Raw genomic sequence first — 17,720 nt, forward strand, 5'->3', positions numbered from 1 at the left:
TTATTATTATGTTTTTCAACAGAAAATCCCGATGGATTGTGTCCCTCATATGATGTATTACAATGGTCGCCTTGAAGTTCTGAACATACAGCCAGGTCATCCTACGGATCTTACCTGTGCATATCGGATTTCTGAAACCGGTCAACACATGCTAATCAAAGAGTGGAAAAAAATGTTTGGACATTCGTAAGGAGGTTCTTGGAATCAACATTAAGCGAAAGGCAAGAATTGGAGACAGGATAATCTGCATTCTCCATAATGGAGAGCCAGTGGCTATCTTGTTTTTTGCTATTTTACCTTAGAGAATATAGTAGGTCCTAAGAGAATGTAGTAGGTCCTATGAGGTACAATATGTTTATTATGTGGTACAATGTGTTAGAGTTGATGATGATGAGTAGTTGTGATTATTACTAGTGATCAACTTGCTATGTGATGTCTCATCGATCAAAACGATGATCATGGGGAGGTGTTATATGACAATGATGTATTATGATGATAAGTTGTTAATGATATGATGATGATGATATTTATTATATCATTGCGTGAAAGAACCGTGGATTAGTTTCAAGTGGATGTCCATCCACTTGAAACTAGTCCATGGTTTCTTTCACCCAATGATGTAATAACTCATTATGATGTAAAAACAATCACTAAATTGCTGTTGTATGAAAACTTGTATAGAGGTGTATGAATACAACATGAAATAAAAAAGAAATAAAATACAGAATAATAGTAGTAGCGCGGGCTGGGAGAAGCGCTATTAGTAATTACCAATAGCGCCGCGTCGAGAAAGCGCTACTACTAAGTCGGTGTAGCAGTAGCGTGGGTTAACCAACGTTACTGCTAACCTTTAGCTGTAGCGCCGTACCAGTAGCACTCCTGCCCGCGCTACTGATAGTCCTAAAATCCGCGCTGCTGCTAGGCTTTTCCCTAGTAGTGCTCCCTCACCTGCTGAAGGAAAGGCTATTTAACTTTATCATATGCCTTCTCAAAATCCACTTTGAAGATAACCCCATCTAGCTTCTTCGAATGGATTTCATGAAGCGTTTCATGCAAAACGACCACCTGTTCAAGTATGTGTCGCCCTGGTATGAACGCTGTCTGACTTGGTTGTATCACTGAGTGAGCAATTTGTTTCAATATATTGCTACCAACCTTTGTGAAAATTTTAGAACTCACATTAAGAAGACATATTGGCCTAAATTGTTCGATCTGAACTACATCTTCTTTCTTGGGTAACAGCATAATCAGGCCAAAGTTAAGATGAAACAGTTCGAGATGACCGCTAAAGACATCATGAAACATAGGCATAAGATCATTCTTAATAATGTGAAAACATTTCTTATAGAATTCAGATGGAAACCCATCTGGTCCTGGTGCTTTATTCGGTTTCATTTGTGAGATGGCATTCAGAACCTCCTTCTCAGTAAATGGTGCAGAGATAATATCATTCTCTTCTCCGTGGAGTTGTGGTATATCTCCAAAAATAGATTCATCGTCAAGGGTCACCGTGCTTGCTTCCGGATGCCCAAAAAGTTCTTTATAATAATTAGTGATATAATCTTTCAAATTCTCATGCCCCACAATTGGCCCCTCGTCCTGTTCGGCCTGTATGATTTTCTTCTTCCTATGTTTATCATTCACAATCATATGGAAGAATTGTGTATTGTCATCTCCTTGGACAACCTTAAACACTTTAGCCCGCAGTGCCCACTTGAGCTCCTCTTCTCTAAGAAGAGCTCGTAAGCCTTGCTCAACTTCGGACTTGGAGTTTTGCTCACTAATCGTACGGAGATTGCTTTCGGCTTTTAAATCTAATGCCTCAATTAATTGAGTGAGTTGCTCTTTCTGTTGTTTGTAAATCTCACTCTCATTTCTGGCCCAACCTCGCAAAAATTGTCTCAGATGTGTGATCTTATTTTGCCATCTCTCAATACTAGTTCTTCCACTAACAGGTTTCGCCCATTCGCGTGCTATGATCTCCAAAAAAATTTCTTTCTCGAACCAACCTAGTTCGAAAGAGAAAGCGTTCTTATTCGCAGCGTGTGTAGCCTCACCCGAGTCTACAAGAAGGGGTGTATGGTCCGAGATCGCTCTCTGTATCGCATGAACCGACACCAAAGGGTATCTTTGTTCCCATTCGACACTGGCGAGTACCCTATCCAACTTCTCATAGGTCGGAGTGGGTAACGTATTGGCCCAAGTAAATTGTCTACCGGTGAGTTCAATTTCTCTCAAATTGAGACTCTCGTTGATCATATTAAACATCATAGACCATCGCCCATCAAAATTGTCATTGTTTCTCTCCTCCGAATTATATTAAAGTCTCCACCGACTAGGATTGGCAAAGTTTCATTGCCACATATCCTCAATAAGTTGGCTAGAAAGTCTGGTTTAAGTTCGCATTATGCTGCTCCATATACAGCCACAAGAGACCATCAGAAACCATCCAATTTTGATCTCACCCGAAACTTGACCACAAAATCTCCCCTAACCACGTTAAGAACCTCGAGTGTTTCACACCGAACCCTTAGCAGTATCCCACCAGATCTTCCTCTAGGAGGTAAGATGTGTCAATCAAAATCAATTCCACCAGAAAGAGTTCCAAGGAACTATGAGGTAAAGTTATCTCGTCGTATTTCCATAAGAGCAATAAAGTCTAAATGTTGCCCACGCCCCTCCCCCATAGTACTTGCAGCCGCCGCGGGTGGTCTGGGGCTGGGAGACAAATGATTAAAGCGCCCTCACTCGAGACCGACGACGACGGGCGGGTGACGAGGGCGACTCCAGAGGCGACCGGCGTGTCCCGGGCGACCGCCTCCGGCATGCCTAGCGGGCGGGCCGGCGCCAAGTTCTGGTCGCTCGTGGAGACTGACGAGGAGGACGGAGAGATCACCAGCGGCTTGCCGAAGTTGTCTTCCCCAACACCTTCGGATGTGATCTGCGAAGCTTTTAACCCAGGGTATTCGGAGGAGGACGTTGCTACTATTGTCGATGCTGTAGTTCCAAGCGATGATCCAGCAAGGCAAGGATTGCGATCTGACGAAAAGATCGAGTTGCTTCGCCGGATAGTTCACCGGAGGACCGCATCGTCCGTTATCCGGCCTTGGAAGGGTCCGATCCCCAAGGAATGTCTTGCGCCAATTACTTTATCAGATTTTTGGTTGCCGAATTCGTGGACAAGAGTTACTAGCAAGAAGAAGAGCAATGGATGGGCGGCGGCTTGTGCCGCCGGCGCCGGCGTCCGTCGGGGCGGCCGAGATCCAGGCGGTCAGGCAATCACGTTTGAATCAACTACTTGGCCAAGTTGGGCCTACGGTTGATAGGGCCGATACGGTATCGGGCATGACTGGGCGAGTGGCCCAGCATGCAATTCCCGTAACAGAGTCTTCGTAAGAGGTTTCTGACTCATTGCTCGCTGATCGACTGGATATTGCGATCGATCCGCTACCGCCCTGACTGCTAGGGTTCGTCGTACTAGGACTCCTAGTTTCCCTACGCTCGGGATAGGGCGCGCCGCGAGGATAAGCAGCCAGACGGGAGACGCCATGGCGGGGCGCGGAAACCTGCCGCCAACAAAGCTTGGGGCTGCGCCCCCGACCCAGCCAGCAAGAACTAACGCGGCAACGGCTCCGGGGCGGGCTACCGTGAGACAGCCGGTGGCGCAGCCTGGCCAGGCCACCGGGCGGGCAGGCGATTTGGCCACCGAGCGGAGTGACGCCCAAGCCGCCGGGCGGGACGGCGCCCAGGTTGTAGGGCGGGGTGGTGCCCCGGTTGCACATGTTGCCAGGAGCGGTGGTGTCCCTGTCGCCGAGCGTGGCAATGGTCCCTGTCGTGGCGGCAATGGCGGCGGCGGACGAAACTATGGTGGTGACGGCTTTTGTTACAACTGATATAGACAGTGGGGTGATGATGGATACGATGCGTATGGTGAGGGACAACACCGTGGCTCTTCGTCGGGCGGTGGACATGGCTCTGGATGGTACAATGACGGCGGATCGGGTCACGGCTTTCAAGGTCCTCCCGACAATTTTGTCGAGGGGGTAGCCGACCCAGCAAACCGGTATAACCGTGGAGCTCATCGAACTTTCTGAGGAGGGAGAGGGGGGGTCAGCGCCCGCCTCCACCGCGGCCTCCTCCACCGCCTGTTGTTACGGCCATAGTGACACATGCCGAACCTGTTGCTACGGTGCTGACGGCCACGCCCGCTCTTCCCGAGGTGGCTATAGACACAGTATGGGCCTTGGCAGCTGTCAGCATTCTACTGACCAATACCGCCATTGCTAAGGCTGGTGACGAAGGTTCCGGACAAACGGGATGGTGAAAAGTTATCAAAGTGGGCTGCTAAGAAAAAGAAGCTACCGTGTTATAGATGTGGCGAGCCGGGACATTTTGTGGCCGAGTGTACCACAGAATTATGTGATTACTGTTGTAGATCGCAACATACAACCGGTGAGTGTCCGCTGCTTACTGGCCCCAAACCGGTGGTCAATATCTATGGAGTTCGCTGTCAGGAGCTTATGTTTTTTGAGTCACCTGATGTGGCACCTGTGACACATGTGCAAGAGAGCTCGTTCCATGTTGTTGTCAAGGTTACCAATGAGACTGTAATAGAGGCGCACATTGTGCGATAGTTGCAGGACTGAGTACCAGGCAACCATCAGTGGGACCTTGTCAAGTTGGAGCACCAGACTTACAAGGTTGATTTTCTCACTAAGAAGGATCAGGTACATACACTTAAGTATGGCATGTGCAGAGTACAAAGTACAAACATTATTTTGGCCTTTGATGAGTAGAAGGAGAAAGACCCCGAGGGTACACCTTTAGAGAAGGTCTGGTTTCGCTTCTATGGTGAACCACACAAATATATTAATCACTTCTTGGTGGCTTGGAGTCTGGGTTCTATCATCGGTAAGACGGAAACAGGTTGATATGCCTTTTACTCGGGCACACGGAGCAGCGAGGTTACTTGTCAGTGTACTCAGTTTGGAGTTCGTACCGGATGTGGTCAAGTGGACGCGTGCCGGAGTCACATATGCTTGAGCTTGAGATTGATGATACACTTATACCTCAGGAGGGAGATGAGATTCAGGACATGGATACGACTAAGGGTGATGGTGCACCCGGGAATTAGGACAAGGGGCCTGAGAGCGCACCATGGGAGCCGGCTAAGGGGCTGGTGTCACATGGTACGACAGACACATCCGCCAAGGAGGCGCCTTCTTCCACGACACCGATGATCTTGCTTCGGTTTGGTTCTTTTGGATCTGCACCTAGTCGGTTATGGAGTAACCGAGTCGAGGCGGATGATCTAAAGGAACTCGAGTTACCACCAGTGTTGCCCCCTGCTGTCACTACAAGAAACATGTTAATACGTGACGGATTTCGGGTGACAGTTTCAAAAACCGTCATGCACAGACTAGTACGGCCCGCAAGCCCACCTAAGCCCGCCTAAAAAGCCCTAAACCAGTGCTTGTATAAAAGCTAACGCGGAGACACTCCCTTCCCCACTCTTTCTCCTCCTCCGCCGCCGCCCCCATTGGCTTGGCCCTCTCTAGTTCCCGACTTCCTGCCCTGCCCGCGCCGCGTCACCGTATCCTCCTTCTCCGCTGCACCGCCGCAGTCCTTCTCCTGCCCCTCCACTGGAACCAACCGGAGAACGCCTGGAAGTGGAGGAAATCCCCGTCTGTCTCTCTACTGGATCTGGATCGGCTCCCGTGACTCTTTCTCCCTCTGTTGGTAAGGACGCACTAGCTCCGCTACTACATTTTGCAGTGAAGAATCAAGCAGAATCCAATTCAATCCAGGTGGATCTCTATCTTTGTGGCCTTTTGTGCAGATCCGGCATGGAGGTCAAACCTGGCGTCGGTTTGTCTTAGCGGAGCAGCCGTGTGGTGGCCGGTCTACGGCATGGCTCATTGGAGGTAGCAGCGACAGCGGCATCGCAGTTTCCTTCCCCGTCCATGAGGTCTGATCTCCCGCCCGCCCCCTTCACTGGTGACTTGTTCTTGTTTTTTTTCATTTTACTTTGGACTAATCTCATAGCTTCTTGGTCAGTTCGTCTTTTATCTTCCGTGACCACGAGATAATTTTCACGAATTAGTATTTTAATTGATTTTGGTCTGTGGCTACCTAATTCTAGAGATGGAATAGAATAGAATAGGTTGAGGGGATCGATCTGAAACTGAGTAGGCACATATTTCAGTGTAGGTTAGTCGGTGGTTTTGGAGCAAAATTGTACGCCCCGAAAGAAATATCTACACACGGGAGAGAAAAAGAAAATGGTATTTCGAAACATCTGAACGACATTTCAATGCAACGGGAGCACCATATCTGTAGAGTGCTAAAGCTGCACTTGTTGTTTTCATTTCCCGCTATTCGATTTGCTATTAATCTTACTTTCTCAATGTACAGATGTGCTTCACAAATTTTAAAATATCTTGATAATTAACATTTTAACTTAAGGAGATATTTCCATAAGCAAGTTTAGTTTCTTCCTGTGCTGGGTTCTATTAGCTTATTCTGAATCTGAACATGACATGACGAACCACTGAGATGTGATCAGATCAATTTGTTTTGTGTGTGTGTGTATAACAAGTTCCTTTGATTGATTGGCATACATCTCAGGCACACATACTGGAACACGGCGGTCCAGCCAACCTCTGGCCTCCGCTTCTTCCTCCCCGACGGTGCTGTGGAACCAACGCTGGGTTCCTCTACCCCAGACCGTGGCATAACACGCACGAACTGAAGATAAGTTATTCTATTTCTTCCTTAAAGTGAGATCGTTTGCTTCTCTGATCCAGTTCTAGTAATTTGTACAAGGCCTTAGCTTGTTGTCAGGGAGAAACTTTCATCTCATTGCTAAAACTTGGGTAAACTATGGGCATACAAAATACATCTTTGTTTTTGTTGCCTTACAAACATGGCTGTGAACAAACCGAATGTTGGCAAACAATTGTATATCCATTTTCACTTATTATGATATTTCTGAAAGTGAAAGGGACTAATGATAGCACAGAGAGCAGAGAGCACACGGGATATGTTGGAAAAATTGGTCGAAGTTACAATGCATTAGCTGGCATAAATATAGCACAACTAGCATGCCTAAATGCACACAACATCGATGGTAAGATATGCTTGACAACTACCTAACAGGATCAGATTATTCATTTTGTAAATGTAAAAAAAATATTATTGTCTTCACAACGTCCACCACTGAATATCTCTATGTATTTCTAGACCTTGATTGGATATTAAAAAGACAATCCAATTTATCTTCTCGCTTATGTCCTGGAAGGTTTCAGGATCTGTATCTATATTCGTGATTGCTACTGCATGTGTTCTGACTCGGCTTGTACCTTCATTAAAATGAAGTAATACTAAAGCTATGTATGAGTCTGATTCGTGCAAGCCTTGTTCCTACTGCTGCCACCTTGTATAAATATATACAGGTTCGTGCAATACTTGCTCCTACTTCAAATTTTTAGTCTGAACGCCTATATATACTTGCATTAGACTAAATTTGTAGTCTGATTCGTGAAGTAGGAGCAAGGGTTGTTCCTACTGCTGCCACCATGTATAAATATATACTGGTTAATTTCATTTAACTATTTTTTCTGTCACAAATAATAGTACTATGCTGGTCAAGTGGGCAGCGTATAGAATCGTCTTGCACAGAAGTAACACGGATAATATAATCAATGGGTTTATGATAGAAAATCATTTCTGTATATCCTGAATGAATATAAACGATGCATGATTATTTCAAGTTGCACTTTCCTATCTATTATCTCATTGTTTATCAAGTATTTTCATGTTTCATAGTCCACTACATTACAATGGGTTTATATGGCCTCAACTAATGCTGCTATAGTAGGAGTTCTGTGATGTGTGTTTCGTCACTTTGTCATTTGACACACTTTTCTTTGGGTTAATTTTAAGCAACCTCATGTTTAATCTTGTTTTATAGTAGATACAATGTTATTCTCATTTGTAGGCACTACAATATTTAAGAATTCTGGACATGTAATTCATTTTTATATTTGTTGCAATTTTCTTATTTCTACTATCTATCCATATGTGCAAATATCTAATATTCTTGTTAATATGCTAGGTAAGATTGGATACTGTGCTACTTGGTGCTGTCCATCACGGCATGATCGTTGCCATCAAGAACGTCGATGGCAAGAGCTTGAATAACAGCCTCGATAGTTTATATGTTCTGTTGATGTAAAATGGATTATACTAGTTCATAACTCTGTTGTGTGATATATTTTGTCAATCTATGCTGTATGTCATCACTTTGTAGATGATTTTTTAGACTGTTGTGTTGTAGATACATACAGATGGTTGTGTTAAACTTTGTAATGTTTCACACCTTGCAAATATTTTTTGTTGGGAAAATTTGGCATTAGGATTTGTGTAACGCCCTTTAAATTGGCCCTTAAAAACATAGTCAAATTCTGGCCAAAAGAAACGGGATAATGGGCTAAGCCAAATTTAAACCGCCCTTTAAATTGTGCCTAAATCCATGATGAATTTCGTGACGGAAAATAGTATCCACGTAGGCAGCCACGTAATTCAAATTACTCAATTGAAAATCCTATGTGGCGTTAGTCCAAGACAGATTGTTCCGTCACAAAGGTTTGGGCCTGGGCGGGCCGAGGGCAGATCCATGACAGCCAAGAACCGCCATGGTAGGTACGATATCAAATTATGACGCGATATACATGACGGATTTCAAATCCGTCAAGGATGGACACCCATGACAGTTTTTCACTGTGACGGACTAGATCCGTCATGTATTAACAGATTTCTTGTAGTGTGTTGATTCCTGGTGGAACTAAATGCCAAGTTTTATTTTTCATAAGATCTTGATATTCACGAATGTTGTATGGGGGACGCTAGGCGTCGGCCGACGGATTTTTTAAAAATATCCGCCGGCTCGGCAGCCGTTAGATCTAGTGTCAACCTATGACCCAGAGGCGTTCTTACAATTGCAACAACAACGGTGTTGCGAAAACTTTCGCAACAGATGTCATGTTACGGAAATTTTTGCAACACGGCTCATGCTGCAGAAATTTTTGCAACAGAGGTCCTTTTACGTAATGTTTTTGCAACAGAGGTCCTGTTGTGGAAAGAAAATTCAAAACTTTTTTTGCACCATTTTTTGTAACATAGATGCTGTTGCAGAACCTCATTGTAACACAACCTGGGTTGCAAAAAACACCTTGAGTGATAATTCACTGCAGCGAACACACGACGCTTTTGAGCCAAGGAGATAAGACTAAGTGTGGCCTGAAGAAAGACGCATGGGCGATTGGAGCAGCGGTGGATGCGGCCGAGTGATCCGCCGGTTGATTATTAGCATTTCCCATGTTGTATCTGCAGATGTTGTGATCTCTTATGGAAGTGGCAGCCAGGCCAGGTAAGTTGAACGACGGTACACTGAAAACAAGCAACCAATATAACCAGAGAACTTGTAATAACTAAACATGGAAATACCGTCTAATTAAGAAATTTCAGAATACAAAGCTTCTCCCTCCCATCTTTTACATTATTTATTAAAACTTACATGTCAAGGAAAAAATACTTGTTAGAATATAGTTTTGGTTTTAAGATAGAGATAAAGAGTAGAGATCGAATATGTTTAAACCATGTATTGCTTGTCTTGTACTTTAACTCTCTACCCTTCATGTATTTTATATATACCCCATATGAGGGTCAGATCAATACAACAACTTAAACAACACAAATAGTCTATCATCGTACAACTTTTCACATGGTATTATAGTGGTTAGTTTCACGACGCCGATCCTAGGTTCTTCCATCACTTCCGCAGCGCCGTGCCCCCGGGAAGATTAATCTTCTCTTCCCGGAGGCGCGGCACCCGATCGGTCAATGATTAGATTGGTTTCTTAGGTTAGATCAATTTCTTAGTTCAGATAAATACCTCAATTTCAGAAATTCTCTTAGATCAAGTTTTCTTTAGCCACGAATAAATCTCAACCACCCTCAGATCCGGCGAAAGAAATATTCTCTGAAAACGGCGTTAAAATCATCCATCTACACTGTCGGATCTCGTGCGATCCCCGGGACGGCCCGCAGGTTTGCATCGCTGGACCGCTGGACGGAGGAACCTGTGCGCACCTGCATCGGCCACTCCACGCGCCTCCAACCTGCGCGTCCACCGACGCCCTCCTTGTCTCCTTCGATCCCGGCGACACCGTGGCACATGACTACTTCAACTAGCAACGCGGGCGCCGCGACGCTGTGCTTATGGGCATGGCACGAGGCGTGGACTCCAGCCACGACCCTTCTGCAAGGTCGGCCGGCAACGCAGGCTCCACGCCGCTATGCTCCGTGGGTGAGGGCTTCAGCATCAAATCACTGTACACGGACGCGCGGGACTACGGCAACACAGGTGGCTGCTTCGCTCCGAACGAGCAGCGCTCATGCGCTGGGACGACAAGCATTGTCGACGCAGTCACCAATCTACTGCCGCCGCTCAGAAGGAGACGACGATCCAGGCGGGCAACAACGAAGGACACGCATGACTGATTGCGGGAGGGCGTAGCTCTCGCAGATTTCTTTCTGGCCTCAGGCTCATGCGCTAGAGTTGGTTCCACGAGATCTGTAGCTACCCTGGTATGTGCATGGTGGCTACACATCCATCTACACCGAGCACGACACGACATCGACACTGCGTCACCGTGGAGGGGCGCCTTCAAGCGAAGCTTCATCGTTGACACACCGCTATGAAGCCATCGTCGACACTTCATCAACATGGTCTTCATTGCCATCATCGTCCACACACCGCTTTCACCGTGTCCGCAAGATGGACACCTATCGTTCTTTGACATACTTTTCTGCAAGACGTGGCCTCGACGACGGCAATGACCGCATCACGACGATGTTATCGGCCACGTCATCCATGACGGCATGAATGCATCTACACGGCGTCACGATAGTGACAACCATACACCGCCACACGGTTCTAGCAAAACCGATGTGTGCTCGGTGGGCTACCTCTCCGGTCTTGGCAAAGCCGGTGGACTCATCACCGATGACACCCTCTGACATCCGCGAGGTGCATCGCCCATGTCTGCAGCTCCGCCCACTACAAGAAATATGTCAACTTGTGACCACCACTATTGGTCACTGAATGGTCACAAATTTCCATTTATGACCTTTTTGTGACCAAAAACATAAGGTCAAAAGTTGGCCGTCGTAAACTGACTATAGAGACCTTTCTTCTAGAATGGTCGTAGACGTTTATGACCAAAATACGTCTACTGTGGCGTTTTGGTCACTAGCAACCCCCCCAGGCCACGTAGGCATCCAACGTGGTAAGCTGATGTGGCACAAGATTCAGCCCGGTCCAATTCGGTTTTCTACATGGCCCTAGCCCAACAATTCGGCCTTTTTATTGTTTTTTTCATGTGAATTTTTGGTCGGCTACATGGGCCACGCCCTACAATTCGACCTTTTAATTTTCTAGGCCATGGCCCTTTTGCAAACCATTTCATTAGGCCTTTTTGTAAGGTTTTACAGAAATGCACAATATTCCAGTCCACTATTATTTGGGCTATAGCATTTTTGATCCAGTAGACCATTTGGTCTTTTTATTATTCACTGATTTCCAGTTTACACGTTTGAACAGCAAACACTCAATAATTCTCTCAATTAAATGATTAAATTCAGAAATCATTCATCCAAATACACACAACAGCACATACAAGTCTGCATGTCCAACCTCAACTAAAACAAGCAAAAACAGATACACATCAACTAAAGTTGTGGTGCGCTTCCATCACAGCAGCAGCAACCTAAGCGATATTAGATCACCAAAAAGAAACAATGCCATCAACATGAGGCGGTAATCCAACTTCAACACTTTGTGAGGAGCAGCGCCACCAAGAGGATGCCGATCGCCTCTTGTACCTGGCCACAGGTCACATCAGAAATATTCAGAAATCAGTTGAACATAATTGACTACAAAAGAAATCAGAATTGAACAGAATTGTCATGCTTGTCTTCTTTCAGGAAAGTTAATACATATTTCCATGCTTGTCTACCAAAGAAATTGTATCAACTTAACACTTAGTCATGCATAAGTGTTTCACATCAAAAACATACAGCAGTGCAGACTCAAAATTGTATCAACTTAACACTTAGTCATGCATAAGCGTTTCACATCAAAAACATACAAAATTTGGAGTAGGAAACTAAATCTCTAAATACTCCAGCTGCAAATACTGCTAACACTAATAGGCCAGTAGCAAATACTGTATTTTTGGAGTTTTAACAAATGTTCAGTAATTTATGGAGTACAGCAACAACATCACGTTAAGAAAGTGAGCTAAATCATCACATTTTCAACTCTAAAGGTGCGGCAGGTCCTAACCCTATCATAGGCATACGCGCAAACAGGTGCATGACAGTGTTAAGTTTTATACAAGGATGTGGCTTATTGAAACTGAAAGTCCAAGTAAAAGTCGTCAAGAGCAAAAATAATGAAATGTTTAGTCCCGGGTTTGTGAACTACGCAGCAATTCTTTTAAACTTGTAATACGGAGGCTGAGTTAGTACGCAGAATGTTTGTAAGCTACAACATGGCCCATCCAAGCACAGCCCAACCCGTCAGCTACAAAGAGCATGAAATAAAAACAAAATACCATACTTAATTGGAGCTTTATTTTTTTTGTTCTTACACGGGCCGCTAATAAATAAAGAGTCAAAAAAGCGTCTGAATGGAATCGAGGCTCTGTTTCAGGTAGCAAAGTGGCAAGCAATCTATTTGTGCAGCATCAATTCTAGGCTTCACTCTGCTCATGATCTACTAAAGACTTCTAGCATAAAAAACACTTCTGGCCTAGTAAGCAACAGTATAGCATGCACTTATTAAATTCTTAAGAGTAGCACATGCATTGTTTATTAAGGGAATCATCTGTTACAATTTGTGTTAAAATCTCCTAGGAGTTCAAAGGCTGGAAACAATCTACAATGGAGAAGTGAAGGACCCCAAGTACCTTAAGAGTAGCACATGCATTGTACAACTCTTCTTTACGAGTATCTCCGAAACCATCAGCGTTACCTGTAAAAGTGGTAGTCATCACAGGGAAAAATTAGCCAAGCACAACTCTAATATGGAAAGAAGCTCTTCTGTATTTCTATTATATATGCTAGATAAACTAATTTCTAGTGTTAAAACGTGCAGCTCTGTATACATAATTTTGGTAAGCTAGGCAGAAGCTTAAATATTGAGTGTACAGCAATAGTCATGTGTATGCATATGTAAATCAATATGTCAAATTTATGGCCAACTAGAGATTCATGTATACAATTTGCTAGAGAAGAAAATAACAAGTCAGTTTGTAGCTAGCCTACCAACAGTTTAACAACACTAATAGATTTGCATTTGATGCTGCCACTTAATTTCAGGACATGACAAGACGAAAAGCATGGCATCAACACGAGCATCAATAGCACACTAACACCTAAATTGATACTAAATTAATGGAGTCCCATCCATCCATGAGAAAATAAAGTGCCTTTCGTTGATAAAGAGAAGAGAAGACTACCTCTTGCTGGGATCAAACCAGAGGATACCAGCGCATCCACCCATGAGCAGGTTGTATGGCTCGAGGTCATGGTCCCGGACACCGCGTTCGTGGCAGAAAGCAACGCCATTGCAGAGCTGGTACATCATGATCTACATGCACAATATCACCAAGTTCACCAACAACGAATAAGTCAACAAAGTCATTGAAGCTGTCCAGAATCACTTTCAGCTATCATGCATGCCTAGAAGATAACAATACATGTGTGTTCATCATCTACGCAACAACTCACTCTCGGAAGCTGACTTTGAACGTGGCGACGAAGCCCGTCTTGGGCCTGTTGAACCCCTCCCTTCCTTTCGCGCGCACCCTCTCTTGTATCTGCACAGCAAGCACACAAAGCTCTACAATTTCAGCACAGCAGACGCACTGCACTTTGTGGCCCCAAGAATCAAGACCCCGGTAATTTATTATTACAGAAAAACGCACCCTCTCCTTCATGAGCTCCAGGTTGCCGATGCTGTCGCCAAGGATGGCGCGCATCTCCTCGTCGTCCCTGCAAGCGTTCTCCAGGACCCTAAACCACCACGGCAACAACCAGTGAGCTAGCTAGTTAACTGAGCAGAGAGGGAAGTAGTTACACAGGACATTATTATTCTTAAGTGAATTAAACAAGTCCACCCATCCCAAATCCTGCAGCTATGGCTACATTTGCTAGTATTTTGCTGCTTGGTTAAACTATGTGCCGCTACTAGATATTACATCGGGGATGCAGGAGACAATCTGATGCGTTCGATACATGGCCTTGGATGCAACTAGAAAACTAGAGTACGAAAGGCAGTGCTGTCGAGTAAAGCATAGTACTTATGTGAAATGCACTGAAGCTGAAACAAGATAGGGATATATACCTACGGCAACACCGTGGCTGGCCGCGGATTGGCGAACACGCCGAGCCCGGCACGGATGTTGAGCAGCCGGTCTCAGGCTTGAGATGCTTCTCACTGCTGTCCCACTTATACCTGCAAGCGCAGCATCAGCGTCCATTTACTGAAACTGAAAGTCACAGATGCACATCACAACTTCTGAACTAATTACTATTGCCAGATCATTTCCACTCACCCTCCTATCGCGCCGAGCAGGATGGCGTCGGAGGCCCGCGCTGCCGTGAGCGTCTCGTCGTGAAGCAGACGTAGTCATGGTTGTAGGAGATGTGGAGCAGGTCCGCGGCAGAGGTGCGGGGGTGGTCTGCGGGGCGACGACACGGATGAACTGCAGCGGCGGCAGGAGCTCGTGAAGAGGCCATCCATGGCGGGGCTGTTGTAGATGTACCTGAGAGAGAGGGAAGATGCGTGAGGGAGAGAGAAAGAGGCAGAGGAAAGGAGAAGGACGGGACGGGTGTAGGTCTCATCCGCGCGTCGCCGGCGGAGAGGGCCACCGCCTCCATGGCCGGTGCCGGGTGTAGGTCTGCTGGGCACCGTTGAATCCCGCCTTAGGTCGCCGAGATTGGGCGCCGGAGGCGGCGGTGGGAAGTTAGATCTGGGAGTGGGAAGAGGGGAGAGGATCTGAGGTGGGGAGGGGAGGTGTGGCCGAGGTGGGTAGCGGCGAGGGGACTGGTCGGTGGCGAAGGTGGGTGGCGGCGAGGGGATGGGTGGAAGAGGTGGAAGGGGATCGGCGGTGTTGGGCGGAATCGATGGGGGCGGCGGCGCACGTAGGATGGCGCGGCTAGGGTTTGGACGAGAGCTGCGCTGATTCGGGAGGGGGATGAGAGGGATGATGGGTAGAGGGGGTGGGGGAAGAGGGCTGCCGTCGGATCCAGGCCTATCCAACGGTGGTCGGGTATGATCCGCGTGAGGTGCTCGTGGACCAATCAGAATGCAATAAAGGCCTTGCTGATTTTATGACCATATAAATAGGTCGTAAATGATTAAAAATAAGTTCTTTTGCAGGAGAAAAGCATTTTTCGTTGTTGAAGTATAAAAAATAGTTTTGTTGTGGCGAACCTACCAACTCTATGTATTAGACCAAATTGTATGTATAATTGACCAAATGATTTTATGTAAAATGCTTTTGATCCACGAAAAATTCATTTTCCATTTTTTCGAGTGCCCAAAATGAGTTTTTTTGTGAAGGACCTATCATATATTTGTTGTAAAATTAGACCTAATCAATTTTATAAAATACTAGGCCATATATAATGCACAATTGACAAAATGGTTGGGTGTCAAAAATTTTGATCCACCTCTGGTGAAAAAGACAAATTCCCGTCGATTCAGTTGGAAGCGGGTCAAATTTGAACTGCAAGTGCCTCATAGTTTGCTCTTTATTTTTTCCAAAAATCATTTCTAGGTAAATAAGTATCTATTTAATCAGAGAAACACCAAAAAAATTCTAAGATTCAACCACTAGCTAGGAACGGTCAAGCCCGCCGTTTTGACCGCATTTTGAAACAGGCATAAAAAATTCAAAAAAAATCAAAAAATTGAAAAACCTTCGCATTGTGTCATTATATGTGACCAAGTTCCCAGGAAAAATAGCAAAATTGTAATACTGCAATTATTTTAAAAAAGTGTTCTCAGAAATGAGCTATCATCTCTGTAGATTCATGGCTTTCAAGCCAAATGATCAATCTTATGGCCACATTCGTGGTATAGTTTGTTCAAATGATCTCATATTATGCACAACGGTGCATATTGGAATGGAAAACAATGTTGCCTAAGGAAGTTCTCATTTTCTTTGGACGAAAAAACCATTTTTCATTTTTCGAGTGCCCAAAAGGAGGTTTTTTTGTGAAGGAACTACCAAATAATTGTTGCAAAATTGGACCAAATCAATTTTCTAAAATACTAGGACATATTTAATGCACAATTGACAAAATGGTTGGGTGCAAAAAGTTTTTATCCACCTCTCGTGAAAAAGACAAATTTCCGCCGGTTCAGTTGGAAGCGGGTCAAATTTGAACAGCAGCTGCCTCATAGTTTGCTATTTATTTTTTCCAAAAATCATTTCTAGGTACATAAGTATCTATTTAATCAGAGAAACACCAAAAAAATTCCAAGATTCAACCACTAGCTAGGAACGGTCAAGCCCGCCGTTTTGACCGCATTTTGAAACAGGCATAAAAAATTCAAAAAAAATCAAAAAATTGGAAAACCTTCGCATTGTGTCATTATATATGACCAAGTTCCCAGGAAAAATAATAAACTTGTAATACAGCAATTATTTTAAAAAAGTGTTCTCAGAAATGAGCTATCATCTCTGAAGATTCATGGCTTTCAATCCAAATGATCAATCTTATGACCACATTCGTGGCATAGTTCGTTCAAATGATTTCATATTGTGCACAAGGGTGCATATTGGAATGGCAAACAATGTTGCCTAAGGAAGTTTTCATTTTCTTTGGACGAAAAAACCATTTTTCATTTTTCGACATTAATGGCTTGGTCTACAACAACACATCGGCAACAACTCCAGTCAACATCGTCGGCGTCATCACCAGCATTCACGCCACTCCCTTTGTGACTGCGGGAGGGAAGAAAGGAGAGACAAGGAAGACACCAAAAGGGGACACAGTCACCGCCCTAGGTGCCGACCCATCAGAGATGCAGTTGATGATGGTGCAGCGGAGAAGACGACAAAAGCACAAGACTTCAAATTCAGTCGTAATCGCCCGCTTCACTCCCGCTACGACTGAGGGGGAATGTTAGAATATAGTTTTGGTTTAGAGATAGAGATAAAGAGTAGAGCTCAAATATGTTTAAACCATGTATTACTTGTCTTGTACTCCAAGTCTCTACCCCTTATACATGTTTAAACCATGTATTACTTGGTTTTCACTAGAGGCTTCTCTCAAGATAGCAAATAATACTGTGGGTGAAAAAATTACTGCCGAGCAATTGATAAAAAAGCACAAAGTATGACGATATCTAAGGCAATGATCATGAATATAGGCATCACGTCCGTGTCAAGTAGACCGAAGCGGTTCTGCATCTATTACTATTACTTTACACATTGGCCGACTCCTGCATGCATCTAGAGTATTAAGTTCATGAAGAACAAAGTAACACATTAAGTAAGATGACATGATGTAGAGGAATTAACTCAAGCAATATGATGAAAACTCCATTTTTTTAACCTTGATGGCAACAATACAGTACG

The 17,720-nt window shown here is 44.7% G+C and overlaps 1 long non-coding RNA gene across 1 annotated transcript; it reads left to right on the forward strand.

Moving 5' to 3' along the window:
- The first annotated feature begins 5,499 nt into the window (after positions 1 to 5,499).
- LOC123060045 (uncharacterized) lies at positions 5,500 to 8,406 on the forward strand. The gene is made up of 3 exons (XR_006427701.1): positions 5,500 to 5,739; positions 5,840 to 5,968; positions 6,628 to 8,406. It is a non-coding gene; the product is annotated as an uncharacterized lncRNA (long non-coding RNA).
- Positions 8,407 to 17,720: the final 9,314 nt, after the last annotated feature.

Source organism: Triticum aestivum, chromosome 3A (assembly GCF_018294505.1).
Source record: "Triticum aestivum cultivar Chinese Spring chromosome 3A, IWGSC CS RefSeq v2.1, whole genome shotgun sequence".
NCBI lineage: Eukaryota > Viridiplantae > Streptophyta > Magnoliopsida > Poales > Poaceae > Triticum > Triticum aestivum.